Here is a 21870-nt window from a genome sequence, read left to right on the forward strand (position 1 = left end):
TAAGGTAGTGGCTTGGAGCGAATGCCTTCACCTGCACGTTATCTGCTGCCCTTATCCTTCAGGACCGAAGTGGTTGTGAATTTGGAAGATGCTGCCTAAGGCTATTTGATGAACTTCTGCCTTGCACCTTGTAGATAGCGCACACTACTACTGAACGTCAATGATGAAGAAAGTGGATGCTTGGGGATGTGGTGCCAATCAAGTGGGCTGCTTTGTTCTGGATGGTGTCAAGTATCTTGAGTATTGTTCGAGCTGCACACATCCAGGCTAGTGGGGAGTATTTAATTACACTTTTGACTCTTGCCTTGTAGATGGTAGACAGACTATGGGAAGTCAGGAATCAAAAGAGAAAATGCTGGAAAATCTCAGCAGGTCTGGCAGGATCTGTAAGGAAAGAAAAGAGCTGACGTTTCGAGTCTAACTGACCCTTTGTCAAAGCTGGCAAGTCAGGAGTTGAGTTACCCATAAGAAACAGAAACAGGAGTAGGCTTCAGACTCCTCGAAGCCTGGTCTGCTCTTCAATAGGACCATGGCTGATCTGACATTTTTCATATAAACTGTCCTGCCCTTTCCCCAGAATGCATATTCATTGCAGTATTTCTGGCCTCTGACCTGCTGTTGTAGCCATTTTCTTTTCATACAGTAAGTCTAGTTGAATTTCTAATCAATGATAACCCCTCATGAGGTTGATAGTGGGAGATTCAGTTAAGGGAACACCATCGAATGTCAACAGGCGGTGGTTATTGCTTGCCGCTAATGTTACTTGCCACTTGTTTGTCCTTGGTTTGCCCTCCCCAGCCTGTCTCTGATTATTCCTTTCCTTGTTTTACCTTGGTTTGGTTTGGTATGATTTGACTTATTGTTGTCACATGTACCTAAGCACAATGAAAAGTTTTGTTTTGCGAGTAGTACAGGCAGATTGTAGGTTGCTTAGACAGAGCTCAAGATTATGGCTGCATAGGAGGTGCACAAAAGCAGGATCAACATTAGATTTGAAATTAAAGAGTTTCCTTCTGCCCCTTATTTGCCCTCAAGCCTGTTTAACTCCATCCCTTGGTTTACTCTCATTTGGTTTAACCCTGATTTGCCTTTGTCCTGGTTTATCCCTCCTTCTAAACATCACTCCTCTTGGTTTTCCCCAATTACCTCTCCCCTTGGTTTATCCTCCCTCTGGTTTACCCGATTACCACTCATCTTATATGCTCCAATTACCCCTCCCCTGGATTAGTGCTAATTTACCCTCCTGCTGGTATACCATTACTCCCAGCCCATTTACCTTCTACCTAGTTTACTATATCCCTGGTTCCACCTGCTTTAACATTCCAGTAGTTTACCCCTGATTATGTCATTTACCCTCCCTCTATTGTCCTCCACTGGTTTATCCCTGATTTGCACTTTCCCTGGTTTACCTCTTTATTTACACCTGATTTAACCCCCTCACTTAGCCCTGCTTTAACCACTCACTTACCTCTGGCATTCCACTCCTTGGTTTACACTCTCTCATACCCCTGGTTTAGCTTCCTCACTTACCCCAATTTGCCCAACTTATCCTGTCACTTACCGCTGCTTTTCCCCCGGTTTAACTTCATACTTACCCCTGGGTTTCCTCCTCCTCATTATCCTTTGTTTCCATTTCCCTAATTTATCCCCTCATTTACCCTCCCCTCCACTTAGCTCTAGTTCATCCCCCTCCACTTACCCTGATTTATTCCCACACTTATTTATAGTTTACTCCCTCATGTACCCCTGATTTACCCCCACACCTCTGGTTTACCTCCTCACCTGCTCCTGGTTTTCCCCCTCACTTGGCAATTTACCTCCTCACATACCCTTAGTTTACCCCTCACTTCAATTCACCCCTCACTTGCCCCTGGTTTACCCTCTCATTTACCCCCAGACTTACCCCCTCACACATCCCTTAGTTTAATCCTCACTTAGCTCTCACGTACCCCCTGATTTAGCCAAACACCATACTAAACTTCTCACATACCCCTGGTATATCGCCCCAAACACCCTCTGTTTTACCCCCCATCCCCCCTTCCCTCTGGTTTACCCCCCAGCCCCCCTTCCCTCTGGTTTACCGTTCACACATGGTGTCGCTTACCACTCACACTCCCCACTTTACCCCCTCAAATGCCCCTGATTTACCCCTCACACACCCTTAAGTTTACCCCTCCTCACCACAGCTTTAACCACTCATTCCCCCAGTTTACCCCTCACACACCCCCTTACATACCTCTGATTTATCCACTCAAACACGCTTTAGTTGACCTCTCACTTACCCCTCAAACCTCAGGTATATCCCCTCAAACACCGTTTTACCCCCAATTTACCCTCTCACACACCCCTTAATTTAGCCCTCATTTACCCCCTAGTTTATCCCTCTCACACCTTAGTTTGCCCCTCACCTTACCCCAGATTTACCCCCTCAGTTTACCCCTCACTTACCCCCTGGTTTACCCCTCTCTCAAACCCCTTTGTTTACCCTCACTGCCTGGTTTACTCCTCACTTACCCCTAGTTTACCTCTCACAACCCTTTTGTTTACCCCACTCACAGCCCTGCAACCCCCACCTCCACCTCCTCCTCCCCCTCCACCTCCACCTCCTCCTCCCTTCGCCCAGAAAGTGGCGCGCAGCCGCAGTGCTGTGTGTGATGACGCTGACGGCCCGCTTCCTGCCTGGCGGCGGTTGGAGGGCGGCTCGCGGACGGTGTGCGGGGGAGAGAGAGGGAGGGCGGGTGTGTGTGCGCGCGCCAGCGAGTGAGCGAGCGGCAGGCAGCGGCGGCTTCAGTTATAGCAACTGTTGCCTTGTGAATAAAGCGCCGTAGTCCTGGCGACTGTTACCCACCAACAACTGCTCACAACAACAGCAACCCAGGTGAATATTATTAGTATTATTATATATCTGTCGCTCCTCTCAGCCCCAAACTGCTCTTGCCGCCTGCAGCAGCGACAGCTCTCTCTCTCTTCCCCCCCCCCTCCGGCCGCTCGCTTTCTTTTAACCGTCTGTTTTTTTTCCCTCACACACAATCCCAGAAATGGTGGATCTGAATAATAAGCTGTTAATATTTAAACTGTGTGCACCGTGGACCTCTCTCTCTCTCTCTTCTCAACCTTTCTCTGTCCTCTATCTCTACCTTTTTTGCAGCACAATTTTTCCAGGTTTCTGCTGCTAATTTATTCCTGGTTTTTAATTTATGTTGACTGCGGTGGGCCAAAGGGAGAAAGTGGATTTAAAATCATGATGAATTACTCGATTTAGTAAATATTTATGTTACACAAAATGTGATTTTATCTTTTGATCCTCGCACGGTTTAAGGAGACCTTGTGTGTGAATCCTGCCTGGTGGCTGCTTTTATTTGTTTCCTGACATTAATTATCCTGATCTGTATTGTTTTCTAGGTTTATTGGTAATGGTGTTTCCCACTCTTTGCAATGCCTTTATTATATAATATACAGCGTGCGCACACACCCCTTTTACATATACGTTGTGTGTGTCCATGTATGCAATACATATATTGATACAAGGTGGAAACCGACCCTTTTTTTTGTAAAAAGGTGCCAGTTTCTGTTGAAAACTGACTATTATTTATCTTCTCTGATGTTAAGGGTGAGGATGGTCGTTGTTGTCTCTTCTCCCTCCCCACCTCCACTGTTGAGCATTTATTTCTTAATTCTTTAGTTGCATGTTTATCTGGATTTATTTGTCTTGCATGAAATGATCCTCTAATAAAGAGTTAACACACAGTGTGTACATAGCTGTTATGTGTTGGCGAGTGTGGTTGATCAGGTGTTTGCCCTCTGGCCTTGAGTAATATTTGATGCTGTTGGATCTCCTTAATTACACCCCCCTTCCTCTTTTCTGGATTGTTTTTGGTGGGCATAGATTTTTTGGGGGACATTTCTTTTAAGTTTATTTTAATTAAAATGGGCAAAATGGCGGTGAGTTGATAGAAATGTTCCTGGTGTGCACAAATGTTGCACTGGTTTTAAAGCACATTTTTAAAGAATGTATGTTGTGCCCTGTGATTTTTAAGGACAAAATATCACTGCACGTTTTGCAAAATAGTTAAGTGTTTCAATATAAATCACGTCGATATCTGATTTGCTGTTGGAAAATCATAATATGAGATTTGGTTGAACTCCAGCACTGGCTGAAGATCAGTTGCATGTCGGTTTCTTCAGGAAAGGAAATGGGATTGATTTTATTTGTTTTATGTGGCTTTTTGACAAATTGGTATCGATTGGTCTGTTACCTAGACGTCTGGAACAGCGAGCATTTGGTTTTAGTTTGTTTTATTCACGAGGATGATGGTGTTTAACTTTTGACTTTTAGTAGGTGATTTGTATCTCCACACTTAATGAGTGAAGGAAAAGCTTTACGATATCTTTAATATTCCAAAGGACGGTGGGATATTTAATCTTAAATGTAAGGGGTTTACTTTCACACAAATGTTAGTGTTCTGTATTCACGTGTAGAACGTAATCAATGCAAGATTGATTATCTCTAGACATACTTTTAAAAATATTCAGTGAGTTGTGTTGAAATATTAACAACATTTGATTTTTGTCCAGTCTTATTTTCTGTAATACAATTGTTTAAATGTTGTGGCTAGTGTTTTGAAATCTATATTTTCTGTTAACGTATTTGAAGATACTTGACAAAAGGAAACATTTTTGGTAGTAGTTTTGTATTTTGATTTGTTTACCACTTTTTGTTGTGTTCATAGGTGTATTGACTATTGCACTAATTGTGTTTGGTTGAGGTGGTTAGCACAATTTTTTTTTAGATTCATAAAACAATTGCATGGGTTCCTCTTAGTAATCTGTAAAAACTCAATTGTGTGTGTGGGCAGAACTATACTTGATGTTTACCAATACTGTTATTCTCTGTACACCACTTTGGTTGATGTTTCAAAGTAGGGTGACCTGTTTTTAGCCTGAATTACATTGTGCCATAAAGCTGAAGAAGAAACAACAATTGCATGTAAATGTGTGAAGTCAAGCAGTGGTATTTGTGGAAATCTCCAAATATTTATTGGTAACAATAAGTATAGTTATGAAATTAAATAAATGAACTTGCATAGATAATTCAGTATTTTAGATTGGAAGATTAATTAAATGGTAATGTTTTAGCAATGCAGGAATTTTCAGTTTTTTTTTGCTAGAGATTGGCCTAACTTTTGCAAGTTCAGCTTCTATTTCTGTTGGCTGTAATGGAGGAAACATTTTGCTTTTAAAAAGCAAGGAATAGACATGATTAGTTTGGGAGAATAATAGTATTTAAAATTATGGAGCTGGTTTTTCAAGTGTGTCAGCATTTAATAAACTTTTTTTTTCTAATTCATTCATGAGATGTGGGTGTTGTCCATCTCTAGTTGCCTTTGCAAATCTGCATTCATTTGGAGATAATACACATTGCTGCCACTGAGCATCAGGGTGCTTGTGGATGTGGTGCCATACAATACAGTTTACAATTTGTAAATTGTAACTGAACATAAAGGTATGAAACATTTTAATGTTCAATTTTGCAAGTAAGATAACTCAAATGTTATTTTTTTTAAAAGAGGAAGATATGACTGTATTGTTTTGCATATCCCTTACTACAGTAAATTGCTAACTGCTGTTGGGGAAAGAATTCACACTAGTTCCATTAGGCTAATTAGAATATTCTTAATTTATTTTCAAAAATTACTCTTCTTTTCATGACTGGCTTCTAATAGACTTCACTGCAATGTGTAGCTCAAATTGATCTCTACAAAGCAGGTCTGTTTGGCAGACTAAATGCTTCATTTGCATTGCTGGGTATTTTTCAAGTGCTCAGCAAAACAGTCACCATTATTATTTTTTAAAAACTTGATTTATTAATTTTTGATTTGATTGTAGATATTTTTTTCAAGATTATAAAACTCTCAATGACAGAAATACTTACATCCAGACCTTCCACTCACTGAGGACGAACGATCAGTCCTCAGTAAAGGACTCCCCTTCATCCCCCTCCATCCACACATCAATGAATTTAATACACGCCGTGACGTCGAACACTTCTTCCGCTGCCTTCGCCTCCGAGCTTACTTTCACAATCAGGACTCGTGCCCACCTTCCGAGGATCCCTTCGCCCGCCTCCCAACACACTGCATCCACCTGGAAACCCTGCCCTGGCCTATTACCCGCCTTCGACCTCTTCATTTCCACCAGGACATTAACCGCCTCAACCTGTCTACCCCCCTCTCCCACTCCAACCTCTCACCCTCCCAACGCGCAGCCCTCCAATCCCTCTGCTCCAATCCCGACCTCACCATCAAGCCAGCAGATAAAGGGGACGCAGTGGTAGTCTGGCGCACTGACCTCTACACCGCTGAAGCCAAACGCCAACTCAAGAACATCTCTTCCTACCGCCCCCTCGACCATGACCCCATCCCGCATCACCAAACCATCATCTCCCAGACCATACAGAACCTCATCACCTCAGGAGATCTCCCACTCACAGCTTCCGAACCTCATAGTCCGGGAACTCCACACTGCCTGGTTCTACCTCCTTCCCAAGATCCACAAGCCTGACCACCCTGGCCGACCCATTGTCTCTGCATGCTCCTGCCCCACTGAACCCATCTCTATCTACCTGGACACTGTCCTATCCCCCCGGTCCAGGAACACTCTACATACGTTTGAGACACCACCCACGCCTTCCACCTCCTCCAAGACTTCCGTTTCCCCGGCCCCAAATACCTCATCTTCACCATGGATATCCAATTCCTCTACACCTCCATCCGCCATGACCAGGGCCTCCAAGCCCTCTGTTTCTTCCTCTCCCGACGTCCCCAACAGTACCCTTCCACCGACACTCTCATTCGTTTGGCCGAACTGGTCCTCACCCGTAACAATTTCTCCTCCGAATCCTCCCACTTCCTCCATGAGCACACGTATGGGCCCCAGCTATGCCTGTCTCTTTGTTGGCTACGTAGAACAGTCAATCTTTTGTAATTACATCGGCACCACTCCCCACCTCTTCCTCCGCTACGTTGATGACTGCATTGGCGCCACCTCGTGCTCTCACAAGGAGGTTGAGCAATTCATCAACTTCACCAACACATTCCACCCTGATCTTAAATTTACCTGGACCATCTCTGACACCTCCCTCCCCTTCCTAGACCTCTCTACCTCCATTAATGATGACCGACTTGATACCGACATATTTTACAAACCCACCAACTCCCACAGCTACCTGGATTACACCTCTTCCCACCCCACCTCCTGCAAAAATGCCATCCCTTATTCCCAATTCCTCTGCCTCTGCCGCATCTGCTCCCAGGAGGACCAGTTCCACCACAGAACACACCAGATGGCCTCCTCCTTTTGAGACTGCAATTTCTCTTCCCACGTGGTTAAGGATGCCCTCCAACACATCTCGTCCACATCCCACACCTCCGCCCTCAGACCCCACCCCTCCAACCGTAACAAGGACAGAACGCCCCTGGTACTCGCCTTCCACCCTACCAACCTTTGCATAAACCAAATCATCCACCGACATTTCTGCCACCTCCAAACAGACCCCACCACCAGGGATATATTTCCCTCCCCACCCTTTTCCGCCTTCCGCAAAGTCAGTTCTCTCCGTGACTACCTGGTCAGGCTCATGCCCCCCTTCAACCCACCTTCCCATCCTCACACCTTCCCCTGCCACCGCAGGAATTGCACCGCAGGTGCACCCACACCACCTCCCTCACCTCCATCCAAGGCCCTAAAGGAGCCTTCCACATCCATCAAAGTTTTACCTGCACATCCACCAATATCATTTATTGTATCCGTTGCTCCCAATGCGGTCTCCTCTACATTGGGGAGACTGGACGCCTCCTAGCAGAGCACTTTAGGGAACATCTCCGGGACACCTGCACCAATCAACCACACCGCCCTGTGGCCCAACATTTCAACTCTCCCTCCCACTCTGCCGAGGACATGGAGGTTCTGGGCCTCCTTCACTGCTCCCTCACCACCAGACACCTGGAGGAAGAACGCCTCATCTTCCACCTCGGAACACTTCAACCCCAGGGCATCAATGTGGACTTCAACAGTTTCCTCACTTCCCCCTTCCCCCCACCTCACCACAGTTCCAAATTTCCAGCACAGCACTGTCCCCATGACTTGTCCTCCCTGCCTATCTTCTTTTCCACCTATCCACTCCACCCTCCCCCTGCCCCTGACCTATCACCTTCATCCCCTCCCTCACTCACCTATTGTACTCTATGCTACTTTCTCCCCACCCCCACCCTCCTCTCCCCTATCTCCACCCTTCAGGCTCTCTGCCTGTATTCCTGATGAAGGGCTTTTGCCCGAAACGTCGATTTTACTGCTCCTCGGATGCTGCCTGAACTGCTGTGCTCTTTCAGCACCACTAATCCAAAATCTGGTTTCCAGCATCTGCAGTCATTGTTTTTACCTAGAAATACTTACATGCTTACTGAGTGTAATGCATTCTGATGTGCTATTTATATGCAGACATTAAAAAAAAATCAAGCTGCTCAACATTTACTGAAGTATAGTGTGTTCAGGAGTGATAGTGACCATGAAGCATTTGTGTGCAGATTTTGTTGGGAGCCATTTCAGTTTAAATGAATCTAAACTTTCTATTTTTATTAAAATAGAAACTGATTAATTGGGCAGGTAAAGAGATAGTGACGTGAGGAGGAAAACTTTATACTAGAGTATTGAGTGTAGGTTAAAAAGTTGAAGATGCAGGCGCACTGGGAAATTTGTTCAAACTATTGATTCTGTTTAAGGTGAGTGCACTAGCTGTTTGCATATAATCCCCTTGGGAGAGGTGTGTTGCTTATTAGCTTATGGTAGTCACGCAATTTGAGTGACATTTGAATACACTTTTAAACCTCATGCCGCATCTACAGGTGTCCCAGGCATTCTGAAACTTGACATTTTAAAAGCAAGGCAACAACACAATGTCCGTTGATGAAACAGGCTTAAAACACGTGACAATGCATCAATAAATATTTACTCTTCACAGTTGCTTTCTTGCAAATGGATGAGTAACTTTTGAGAGTTTGGTAGGTTTTCTGAGTAACATCTGTGTGGGTGCACCTTGGTTAATCCAGTCTTGACCTCGGATGAGCAGCATTATGACTAGCAGACCCTGCAGTTTGGACGACTGTCTGTAAGAGGCACTAACCAAATCTCAGGCAAGCAAAAGGTGAATTTTCTTGGTGTGTCAGAGCACCAATGTTTCAGGTGGCTCATATTGTCATGTCAGTTTCTGCACTTCCGAAAAGATCTATGACCTGTTTGACTTAGCCACATTTTAAAAGTAACAATAGCCACCCTTTGTTTTCTTTGCTTCTGGATCCTTCGAGGATTCTGACAGATAGACATTCAGAATCTCCCAAATGGCAGTCCACAATTGCATAGATTAAATGACTGATGGTTGTTTGCCGGAATTGGTGGGTATGTGAACCTTGTCCATGATGATGCCAGAACTCAGGTTTCTCGACTGGTTTTGAAGGTACAGGGTACAATTCTTACATGTGCATGGTAACCTGTGTACCCAACGTTCACGAATACACCAGATTAATCATAAAGGCCTCCACTCCATCCATGTGAAGTTTGTGTAAAGCCACAAAAAATATTTTTGTGTAGGTGTGCACACAAGCTCTGGCTTTATAGTGAAGTTGCAATAAAACTTAATGCCCTTTATTATATTAAATAGTTTGGCATGCATTCAAATTTCATTGGCGCAATTGAGCATGTTGAAGTGGTTAATTGTGACATTTGGTGAATAGCTAAACTTTGTCAAGAGTTAAAAATCAAAGCACATTCCTGGATTACTAACACTTGGAGACCATCAGTGAGTTCTTATGATTAGCTTTTAGATTTTGTCATGTTTGTTTAGACTAAGGACGCTAGTAATTTTGTCTAAATGCTGTGATCTTGCATACTGAAGTGGCTGCTTTTGTTTTATTGACTCGTGGGATGTGGGAACTTTGTAGGTGGTTTTCCTTTATATTGGTTGGCCTTGTCCTTCTATTTGGAAGTGGTTATGGGTTTGGAAGGTGCTGTCTAAGGATCTTTGGTGAACTTTTGCAGTCCATCTTGGAGATGGTACACATTGCTGCTACTGAGCATCAGTATGCTTGTGGATGTGGTACCAAACAAATGGGCTGCTTTATTCTGGATGGCGGCAAACTTCTTTAATGTTGGAGCTGCACCTATCAGACAATTGGAGAGTATTCCGTCACACTCCTGACATATACCTTGTTGATGGTGGACAGGCTTTGGGGAGTCAGGTGGTGAGCTACTTACCACCGTTTTCCTTGTTTCTGACCTGCTTTTGTAGCTACTGTATGTATATAGTGAGTCCAGTTGTGTTTCTGGTCAATGGTTACCCCAAGGATGGTGATAGTGGGGGAACCCAGTGGTGGTAACACCATTGAATGTCAAGGAGTGGTGGTTAGATTGTCTGTCTCCGAAAAGAGACATTGTTTGGTATTTATGTTTGTGAAAATTACTTGCCACTTGTCAGTCCAAGCTTAGATATTGTCCAGATCTTGTTGCATTTGAATGTGGATTGTTTGAGTACCTGAAGGTGCTGTACAATCATCAGCACGTCTGACCCCCCACGTCTGACCTTTATAGTGGGAAGGTCATTGATGAAGCAGCTGAAGATGGTTAAGCCTAGAGCGCTACCTGAAAGATCTCCTGCAGAGATGTCCTGAAGCTGAGATAACTAATCTCCAACAACAAAGGCCATCCTCGTATGTGCCAAGTGTAGTGCCTTTACAGAAGTGGTATTTTAATGTAATTCTGTATGGTTTTGGGCCCTCTTGTGGTGCAGTGGTAGCATCCTTACCTCTGGAACTGGATGCCTGAGATCTGTCCTGCCTGCCTCAGAGGTGTCTAAAAACATCTCTGAATAGGTTGATTATAAATAAATTAAAACTGTATGACTTAAGACAGTAGAGAGTTTGCCCCCGATACTCGTTGATTCCAGTTTTGCTTGGGCTCATTGCTTGGTCAAATGTGGCCTTGATATCAAGGACTGTCCCTTTCACCTAACCTCTGGAATTTAACTTTTTTTTTGTCCATGTTTAAACTGAGCTCTAATAAGATCAGGAGCTGAGTGGCCCTCATGGGACCTAAACTAGGCATCACTGAGCAGGTTATTGCTGCTTGATAGCACAGTTGATGATATCTTTCATCACTTTGCTGATCATTTGAGATGAGAATTGACTGGCTTGGATTTATCCTGCTTTTTGTGTACAGAACATACCTGGGTAATTTTCCACATTGTCTATTAATTGCCAGTGTTGTAACTGTACTGGAAGAGCTAGGGGAACGGCAAGTTCTGGAGCACAAGTCTTCAGTACTATATCCGAAATGTTGTCCGGGCCTGTAGCCTTTGCAGAGTTCAGTGTCTCCAGTCATTGCTTGATATCACGACGAACGAATCAAATTGGTGAAGACTGTCATCTCTTCTCGTGGAGACTACTGGAGGAGGCTGAGATGGATCATTGACTTGGCACTTCTGGCTGAAGTTTGTTGCAAATGCTTCAGCCCTTTCCTTTTGCACTGATGTGTTGACCTATTCCATCATTAAGGATGAGGATAGTTGTGGAGCCTTCTACAGTGAATTTGATTAGATTAGATTCCCTACAGTGTGGAAACAGGCCATATGGCCCAACCAGTCCACACTGACCCTCTGAAGAGTAACCCCTCCAGACCCATTTCCCTCTGACTAATGCACCTAGCACTATGGGCAATTTAGCATGGTCAATTTCACCTGACTTGCACATCTTTGGACTGTGGGAGTAAACCGGAGCACCCAGAGGAAACCCACGCAGACACTGGGAGAATGTGCAAACTCCTCACACAGTCGCCCAAGGCTGGAATCTAACCTGGGACCCTGGTGCTGTGAGGCAGCGGTGCTAACCACTGAGTCACCGTGCCACCGCCATTCATGTGGCAGGAACTGCAGAACATAGAATGATTTGGTTGTGGGATCGCTAGCTATGTCTATTGCTTGCTACTTATGTTTGGCATGGAATTGTCCTGTTTGGTAGCTTCACCACACTTGAAACCTCAATTTTAGAAGCTGGTGCTGCTCCTGGCTTACCCTCCTGCTCTCTCCATTGAACCAGAGTTGATCCCCTGGCTTGATGTAATGGTTGAATAGGGAGATGGCAGGCCATTAGGTACTGGAGTACAATTCTCCTTCTAATGGTCCACAATGCCTCATGAATATCTATTCTAAACTTGTTAGATGTAGCATGATAGTGCCCACAACACGATGAAAGGTATTCTCAATGTGAAGATGGGACTTTGTCTCCATAAGGACTGTGCAGTGGTTACTCTTACGGATTCTGTCAAAGATGCATCTGCAGCTGGCAGATTGGTAGGGATGAGGTCAAGTATATTTAGCCCTCTTGGTGTTCTCTCCATCTGCTGCAGACTCAATCTATTAGCTGGATTCTTCCCTGACCCAACCAGCTTGATTATTAATTCTGTTGCTGAGCCACAATGGTGGACATTGAAATCCCCCATCCAGAGTACATTTTGCAGCATTGCCACCCTAACTGTTGTGCAGCATGACAGTACTGATTGATTAGCTGACAGAGCATGGTAGGTGGTAATCAGGTAGGAGATTTTACTGACTATGTTTAACCTGAGGCCACGAGACTTCCTTGTTTCAAAGTCAATGTTGAGGACATCAAGTGCAACTCCCTCCTGACTGTATACAACTGTGCTGCCACCTATGCTGGGTCTGTCATGTCGCTGGCGCAGAACCTGTCTCGTGGTGATGGTGGTGTCTGGACGTCGATCCAGTATGATTCCATAAGTATGGCTATGTCAGGGTGCTGCTTGACTAGTCTGTGAGACAGCTCTCTTGATTTTGGCACTAGCCCCCAGATGTTAGTGAGGAGGACTTTGCAGGGCCAACAGAGCTGATTCTGCTGTTTGTCTTTTCTGGTGCCTAAGTTGATGCAGGTGTTCTGTCCAATTTCAATTCATTATTGAGACTTTATAGCGATTGATACAACTGAGTGGCTTGCTAGGCCATTTCAGAAGATGGAAATCAACCACATTGCTGTGGGTCTGGAGTTATGTGGTCCAGACCAAGTGAGGGTTTTTCCAACAATTGACAATGGTAGTGAGTTTTGAGAAGATTTGTAGCTCATGTTGAGGTTCTGGATGTAGTTGGAAGGTTCGTTTTCAGACGTTTCATCACCATACTGAGTAAGATCTTCAGTGAGCCTCCGAATGAAGCGCTGGTGGTGTAGCCAGCTTTCTATTTATATGTTTGAGTTTTCTTGGGTTGGTGAAGTCATTTCCTGTGGTGACATCACTTCCTATGGTGATATCATTTCCTGTTCTCTTTCTCGGGGCGTGGTAGGTGGGATCCAAGTCAATGGCATTCCAACCGGAACTCTATCAACAAACACATTGACTTGAATCCCATGTGCTTGTTGATAGAGTTCTGGTTGGAATGCCTTGGATCCCATTTACCATGCCCTGAGAAAGAACTGGAAATGATGTCACCACAGGAAATGACTTCAACCTAAGCAAACTCAAACATGGAAAGCTGGCTACACCACCAGTGCTTCATTCAGAGGCTCACTGAAAAAGTTACCTAGTTTGGTGACGAAATGTCTGAAAACCTTCCAGCTCAGTGACCAAACCTACATCCATTGACAATGGTCATCAGTAGATTCTTAATTCCAGATTTTTTTAAAAATTGAAATTTCACCTTGGTGGGATTCAAACGCACGTCCCAGAGTCTTAGCTGAGTTTCTAGCAATAATACCACAGGGCCATCACTTAACGTCTCACAATGAAGTTCCTCTTCTCTGCAAAGCTGTGATGGTGCTTTCTTTTGTGTTGGTTTAGGAATGGAGATCTCAGTGATTTGATAGCTTGTTTTGGCTTAATGTTTTGGTGTTTAGCCCTTGCATGATCAGTTGTCCTAATTCTTTGCATCTGCATCTTGCCATATTTATTTGCTCCCTTTTCATCATTTACCTATCTAGCCTGTTCGTCAGTCTGCTGCTGAGCCTATCGCTGGCCATTAGTTAAATCGATACTTCAGCTCCTGTTCCTGGCCAGACTTTCACTTGGGCTAAAGTATGCTACCTGGCTCCTCCAGGTATACTGAAGGTCTCCGACTTCGCTGTCACCTGCCTTCCTTGCCACTGATTCTGTTAAAATAACTTCAACTCCCACATCCTCTGATACTTTACCCTTACAGAGCTTCACATTATTTTTGAGCAGATTAATATAAAGGCAAAAGACTCCAGATGCTGGTGATCTGAAATAAGAACAGGAAGTGCTGGAGAAACACTGCAGTTCTGACAGCATCTGTAAAGAGTGAAAAATAGTTAATGTTTTAAGTCCATTAATTTTCTTCAGAACTGTTTCTCTCTCTGCAGATGCTGCCAGACTGTTTTTTTTCTGTTCTTATTTTAACTGAGTCAACAGTTGATGATGCTCTGTGCTGTCTCCATCCTCCATTCATCAACTTTAATCCACCATAAGACCTCTAATTTTAACTCGGGAGAGTGTCTGATCAATTTCCGATTGGAGTCAAGTTTTAATAAATCCTAGAGATTTTACCAGACACCACCTAGAGCAGGTTGACCTCTGGGTCTTCTGGAGACGCTACCGCAGTGTCACAAGAACCCCTAGAATTTACCTCCAATCCTCTCTTACTTTTCATCTCAATGGCACCCCTTGAGATCCAAAAACATTCTACTAGTTTTTACACATCCCCTGGTGACATCTACCTCTGCACCATTTCTCTTAACTCCTTCATTGTTGCTGAATTATCAGACTGTTTGTCCACTATCTAGTGCTGTTTGAACAGAAAATTGCCTCAATTAAATTTTGGGAAGACTGAAGGTATAATCTTTGGAGCTACTACAAACTCTGTTCGTTAACTGCCAGTCCACCCATTTCCCTTGCAGCTGTCTGAACTTAAACCAGGCTGATTACAACCTTGGTATCAGACATACTGAGGTGAGCTTAAACCCCACACTGCTGTCAGTAAACTGCTTACTTCCACAACTGGAACATCCTTGACCTAATCAGCTGCTGAAAACTTCCTTCATGCCTTTGTTACCTTTGCTTTTGGTCCTCAGGTTCATTTATTACTCTCACTGTTACAGTAATCCTGAAAATATGTATGCCACTCCCTCTGGTCCAGTATCCAAATCATCGATATACACACAGTAACCATCAACATTTTGGGTGTTTCTGGTTACCAGAATATGAACTGGACCAGCCAATTAAGTACTGTGTCTACAGGAGTGAAACAACTGGTTGGGAATTCTGTGGCAAGTAGCTTACCATCTGATTCTCCAAAGCCTATTCTCTATCAGATGAGGCACAAATCGAGTGTGTTACTTTTTATTCATTCATGGATGTGGGCATTATTGGCTAAGCTTTATGGCCTATCCATAACTGTCCTTGAACTGAGTGACTTGCTTACCATTTCAAAGGGTGGTTACAAAGCAACTGCATTGCTGTAGGCCTGGAGTTAAGTGTAGGCCAGACCAAGTAAAGATGGCAGATTTCATTTCCTAAATGGTATTATTGAACCAGATGAGGTTTTAATAACAATGAACGGCAGTTGCACGGTTGATGGGATATTAGCTTTTTATTGAATTCCGTTTTCACCATTTATCATGGTGGCATTCAAACCCATGACCCCAGAACAATAGCCTTGGATTCCACGTTACTGCTATGCTGTTGCTGTCTCCTGAATGTGATGAATGCTTTCTATGCCTCAAATAAGAGCTGTAAGAATATTCAAAGCTTGACACTATTCAGAACAAAGGAGACTGTGTAATTGGCAGTCCAAACATTATCATAAATGTTAACTTCATGCACTAAATAGTATTAACAACAGGTGTACCATTTACAAAGTGTGCTGCAGCAACTTGCTAAGCCTCCATTGTGAGCACTTTCCAACCTGTGATCTCTACCACCCAAAAAGTGATGGATGCATGGGGCCCCACCATTTGGAAGTTCCCCTAAAGAACCATACATTGTCTTCACTTGGAAATGTATTGCCATTTGATCACTGACGCTGGGCCAAAATTTTGGATCACTCTTCTTGATAACAATGTGGGGTACCCGCTGCACCAGCTCAAAAAGCCTTTAGCATTCCTGCTTCTAACCACCTCCTTCATTACCTTACTTTTCCTCCTTTTTAAGGTGCTAATTAAAATCTAGCTCCGACTAAGCATTTGGTCACTTGACCTAATGTTTTCATACATGCATGGTGTTAAATTTTGTTTTATAATAGTGTAATACTTTGTGATCTTCTATTATGCTAAAGGAGTTGTATAAATACAGGTTTTGTCATTTTTCCTTCAGTAAGAAATTAAATACAACATTCATTCATTTATTTGAATGAAAGACATGTATGATATGTGGTATTCTTGAACTTGGGTCTTTCTGATTCTAGTTATGAAAAAAAATCATATTTCATTGTTTTTGTCAAGTAGTTTTGTTAGCATTATCCAAATTACAACTAGGAATCAATTTTACATATGTTGTTTTATCATTCAATGTGAATGCATCTTTGGTTGTTAATTAGTACAATTATATTTTAAATTAGGTTAAAAGTTTCAATAAAATAGCACAATTTATCATCAGAAACATTAACTTTGCATTTAAATTGTAATATACTTGGGCAAACAGTGTTGATTCATTGCATCTGGTGTGCAGGGTTGAAGGGTAAATAATTTCAGCTGACTTGAACAATATAGGAAGTTTTCAAATAATTACTGGCATTGTTTTCTTAAGCAAAATAAACTGTTTTTGTTCATTTTGCCTTGATGTCAAATCACTTTTACATGCTTACTCTTGTAAGTTTTCTCTTTTAGTAAATTATCTTTTTCTGTAGATTCCTGCTAAATAGTTTGGATTATGATGTATAAAACACACCGTGTTCTTGGATGTCAGAAAACATGACTAAGCTTATAATTGATCTACAAGTCAGCGCACTCATTGTTAATTATTAAGTGCACGTTTAGGGCTATACTCTTGTTTTGATGCTGAATTACTGAAAACTAAGGTTTCATAAATTTGGATGTTTTTCTTTAATTACAGAATTTGAGCTGAGCATTCATTTCAGTTTCCACCCATGATGTGATTTGTGATCATTTAAATGAAAGTGGACCCAGCACCGATCCTTGTGGCACACCACTGGTTACAGGCCTCCAGTCTGAAAAACCTCCTTCTATCATCACTCTATCTTCTACCTTTTGAGCCAGTTCTAAATTCAAGTGGTGAGCCTCCCTGTATTCCGTGAGCTCTAACCTTGCTAACCAGTCTCCCATGGGAACCTTGTCATCCACCTTACTGAAGTCCACATAGATCACATCTACCGCTCCGCCCTCAATCACGTTTGTGAAACATGATTTCCCACACACAAAGCCATGCTGACTATCCCTAATCAGTCCTTGCCTTTTCAAATACATCTACCTCCTGTCCCTCAGGATTCCCTCTGACAACCATTCCATGCCAAGCAAACAACAGACATCGCTAGTGATCCCACAACCAATCATTCTATGTTCTACAGTCCTGCCACATCTGATCATGAATGGCGGCAGCACGGTGACTCAGTGGTTAGCACTGTTCCCTCACAGCACCAGGGATCTGGGTTCAATTCCCCCCTTGGGTGACTGTGTCTGTATGGAGTTTGCACATTCTCCCCGTGTCTGCGTGGGTTTCCTCTGATTACTCCGGTTTCCTTCCATAATCCAAAAATGTGCAGGTCAGGTGAATTGGCCATGCTAAATTGCCCATAGTGTTAGGTGTGTTAGTCAGGGATAAATATGGGGAATGGGTATGGGTGGGTTGCTCTTCGGAAGGTCGGTATGGACTTGTTGGGCCAAAGGGCCTGTTTCCATACTGTAGGGAATCTAATTAACCTCCTTGAAAATGTGAATACTTTTGCCAAGAAAATAGATGATGGAATTTCATGCAAATATCGTTTCAGGTCATAATTTCAAGGTCAGTGTTTTGGCCTGCCTATGTGACTTAAGCATTAAACAGGAGGGTTGAAATTTAATGGTCTTAACTTTTCAACTTTCAAAATTAAATATTAACCATATACATTAGATTATACTTCAGATCATTTCCTCTTTTATCAAAAGTAAGAAAATGTCCTGTTTAGAATTTTTATATTTGCAAATATCAAGTTTGTTTGTAATATGAGGTTATGGAATTCATATTGAATTTGAGTGATGTATAATGTATGATTTCTTCCCTGGACAACTGTGAAAAATGGAGAGCTAACTTGCATTACTGCATTATAACCTGGACCCCTAATTATGCATTATTTCATGTAAATCATTACTTTATAATTTGTATGGAACTTGCTGCTGTGTTGTATTATTTGGCAATCTTGGGCAGCTTTGTGTTTTGCACCACCATGGAAGCAATCAGGCTGGTGGAATGTGGGGAAAGGTATAAAATTGATTGGCATATGAGAACATGATCTATCCACCTTTTATCACTGGGGAGAGCAGGAGGTTTTGGGCATCCTACCTGTGCTTGAGTCAATTTAATCCCTTGTAACCCACTCATGACCTCTTAAGGGTTTCTGTGCTTTTCCAGCACCCCACACTCAACTCTTAGGGGCATCTTCCCACTGTTGCTGATTAGCTCTTGCCCAACAGTTCTAAAGGGCAGTAGGTGATTTGCTCTTGTGTGCTGGTAGTCCTGATGAGCCAAATGGCCTTCTGTGATGTAACCACACTTATTGATAGCCAATGAAACCTGTCATAGCGTGTCATCTTGCACTCATCGGGGCTAATGCAGGATGAGCTCCATGACAATCAACCAGCTAAAATCCTGTCTTTCATGCAGAAAAAAAATTGTTCTCTTTGCAATTTGGTATTCTTGTGTCTGGCAAGATGGACAAGAAGATGAATAGCTTCAAAAACGCATCCTTTTTCAGCAGTGTTCAGTTCTCTATTATCAGGAGACTTCTATCAACAAAGCATTTGAATTCAAGGTGGTGATAGACTGATTACCCTTGATATCATGGCAACATTTCTTTTGAATGAAGTATCGAGAAATCCGATCAAAAGGGAATCAGAAGAAAAGTCTTCTCTGACTGGAGTCATGCCAAGAATAAAGGAAGGTGGTTATTATTGTTGGAGGCCAATCTTCTTAGCTTCAAGATATGACTGCATGAGTTACTCGGAGCAGTGTTCTAGTACCAAATTTCTTATTTGGTGATATTATCTTCATCGTAATGGACGAAGTGATGTTAACTTCAAAGTGTACATTTACAGTTAGTCACATAGTGAAATGGTCTACCTATCTGCTGCAAGCCTTTGATAATGTTGAGATTTGGGCTGATAAATGCCAAGAAATTTTTGTATCCCACCAAGTGCCAGGCAAAGTCCATCTCTAACAAAAGAAAGTAAAACCACATCTTCATGGCTTTGAATCTGATTACCATGACTGAATTCCTACCATTGATCAGAAACTTAATTAGCCATGTTCAACATTGTGGCTTCAAAAACAAGGAGAAACTGGATATTCCTTAGTAAATAATTCACCGAGATTGCCCAAAACCGGTCTACCTTGCAAGGTACAAATATGGAGTGTGATAGAATTTTTTCTATTAGACTGGGTGGGTGTAGCTCCAACAACACTCTAAGTTCATCACCATCCAGGACAAAGCAGTATGCTTGATTGGCACCGCTTCCACTCCCTCAGGCATTTACTTCCTTCATTGTGACAAATGTGTACCAGCTAGAAGATGCACTACTAAAAGACAATAACATTTATTTGACTCTACTTTTCAGCATACTTCCTTGATACTCTGGAAGTATGACAACAAAAACATGGAAACAGCAACCACCTGTAAGCACCTCCTCCAAGTTGCATGCCATCTTGACTTAAAAACTTTTAATCACTTTGTCATTACTTCGCCAAGAACCTGGGACGTTTTACTCATAGCATAACAAATGCATCAACTCTAAACTATTCACTAAGATTGGGCATCGTTATCTCCTCAGGACAATTAGGAATGGATCATAAATGTTAGTCTTGCTTGCCATGCACCTATACCACAAGAAAACTTTCTTTATTTAATTCCCAGATCATTAATGAATCCAAAAATAAGATTCAATAAATATGCAACTTATTTCATTAATTGTAAATCAGTGACCCTAATCTTACCTATTACAAGGCAGAACTACTAAGGCTATCCAGAGGCCTGTTTGAAACTCAAAGGGATTCCTGAGGTTGGCAGTAGTGGATGAATCATCATTAGTAGGGATGGTTATATATTAATTGGCTTTTCAGTGCTTTATACCTGTCACTGATTTTGCACCAATTTTTAAAAAATAATATTTAATCTGACAAAACTGCACAGAACAAATGCCTGTGCTTAATTGTTAATAACCTTTTTGTTGAAAGGGCCTAACAATAAGTTTGTCAGTCTAAAATAAATAGTGAAACAAATTTTGTTGCTGTGGGTGTAAACAAATAATGTGCATTGGTTGTGCAGCTTCCGGTTGAAATTTACAATGTAATTGGCATTGCTGCATAAATTCACTCTCTCGTTTGTAGGTTACAGATATGTAAGCCCAAAATCTATTTCTCTGCAGCTGAGAGATAAAACATCAGATGGACTTCAGTTTCATTATTCAAAAAAAATTAGACTCCATTGTCATGAATATTTTGAATTCTTTTCCCAGAGGGCAGTGGATTCTAAGCCATTATTATATTCCAGAAAGAGATCAATAGATTTTTGAACACTAAGGGAATTGAGTGATTTGGTGATAACATTGGAGGTGATGCAGAAGTTCAAAAAAACAAAGAGGATAACAAAGAGAGAAATAGGAAGGAGCGGATCACATATGAAGGTAGGCAAGCCAGTAATATTAAAAAGATCGTAGAAGTTTTTTTAATACATAAGAAACAAACTAGAAGCAAAAGTAGACATTGGACCGCTCCAAATTGATGCTGGAAGGCTAGTGATGGGAGATAAGGAAATAGCTGAAGAATTTTGTGTCAGTCTTCACAGTGGAAGACATGAGTGATATCCCAAAAATTAAGGAGAGTCAGAGGGCAGATTTGAGTATGGTTGCCATTACAAAAGTGAAAGTGCTAGAAAAGCAAGAAGGTCTAAAAATTGATAAATCTCCTGGCCCTGATGGGCTACATCCTAGAGTTCTGAGGGGTGTGGCTGAGGAAATAGCGGAGATGTTGGTTGTGATTTTTCAAAAGTCACTGGAGACTGGGAAAGTCCCAGATGATTGGAAAATCGCTGTTGTAACCCTCTGATTCAAAGAAGGATCAAGACAAAAGATGGAAAATTTGTAGGCCGATTAGCCTAACCTCCGTTGTTGCTAAAATTCTAGAATCCATCGTTAAGGGTGAGATTTCTAAATTCTTGGAAGTGCAAGGTTGGATTAGAACAAGTCAGCATGGATTTAGTAAGGGGAGGTCATGCCTGAGAAACTTGTTAAAATTCTTTGAATTAGGTTAGACCAGGGAAACTCAGTGGATGTTATCTATCTAGACTTTCAAAAGGCCTTTGATAAGGTGCCTCACGGGAGGCTGCCGAGTGAGGTGAGAGCCCATGGTGTTCAAGGTGAGCTACTGACATGGATTGAGGATTGGCTGTCTGACAGAAGGCAGAGAGTTGGGATGAAAAGTTTTTTCGGGAATGGCAGCTAGTAACGTGTGCAGTGTTGGGGCCGCAGCTGTCCACTTCACATGCTAATGATCTGGATGAGGAGACGGGGGGCATTCTGGTGAAGGTTGCTGATGATGCAAAGCGAGGTGGACAGGCAGGTACTACTGAGGAGGTAGGATGGCTGCAGAAAGATTTAGACAGCT

General features: G+C 42.5%; 1 protein-coding gene across 4 annotated transcripts in view; it reads left to right on the forward strand.

Moving 5' to 3' along the window:
• Positions 1-2740: 2740 nt before the first annotated feature.
• The window catches only part of LOC140491963 (transcription factor RFX3-like), a 271083-nt gene continuing 251953 nt past the window's right edge, over positions 2741-21870 (forward strand). For all 4 annotated transcript variants that reach the window (XM_072590501.1, XM_072590482.1, XM_072590521.1 and 1 more), the window contains exon 1: positions 2741-2878. The gene's annotated coding sequence lies outside the window, so the exon portion shown is untranslated. The remainder of the gene's footprint in view (positions 2879-21870) is intronic.

This window comes from Chiloscyllium punctatum, chromosome 2 (assembly GCF_047496795.1).
Source record: "Chiloscyllium punctatum isolate Juve2018m chromosome 2, sChiPun1.3, whole genome shotgun sequence".
Lineage (NCBI taxonomy): Eukaryota > Metazoa > Chordata > Chondrichthyes > Orectolobiformes > Hemiscylliidae > Chiloscyllium > Chiloscyllium punctatum.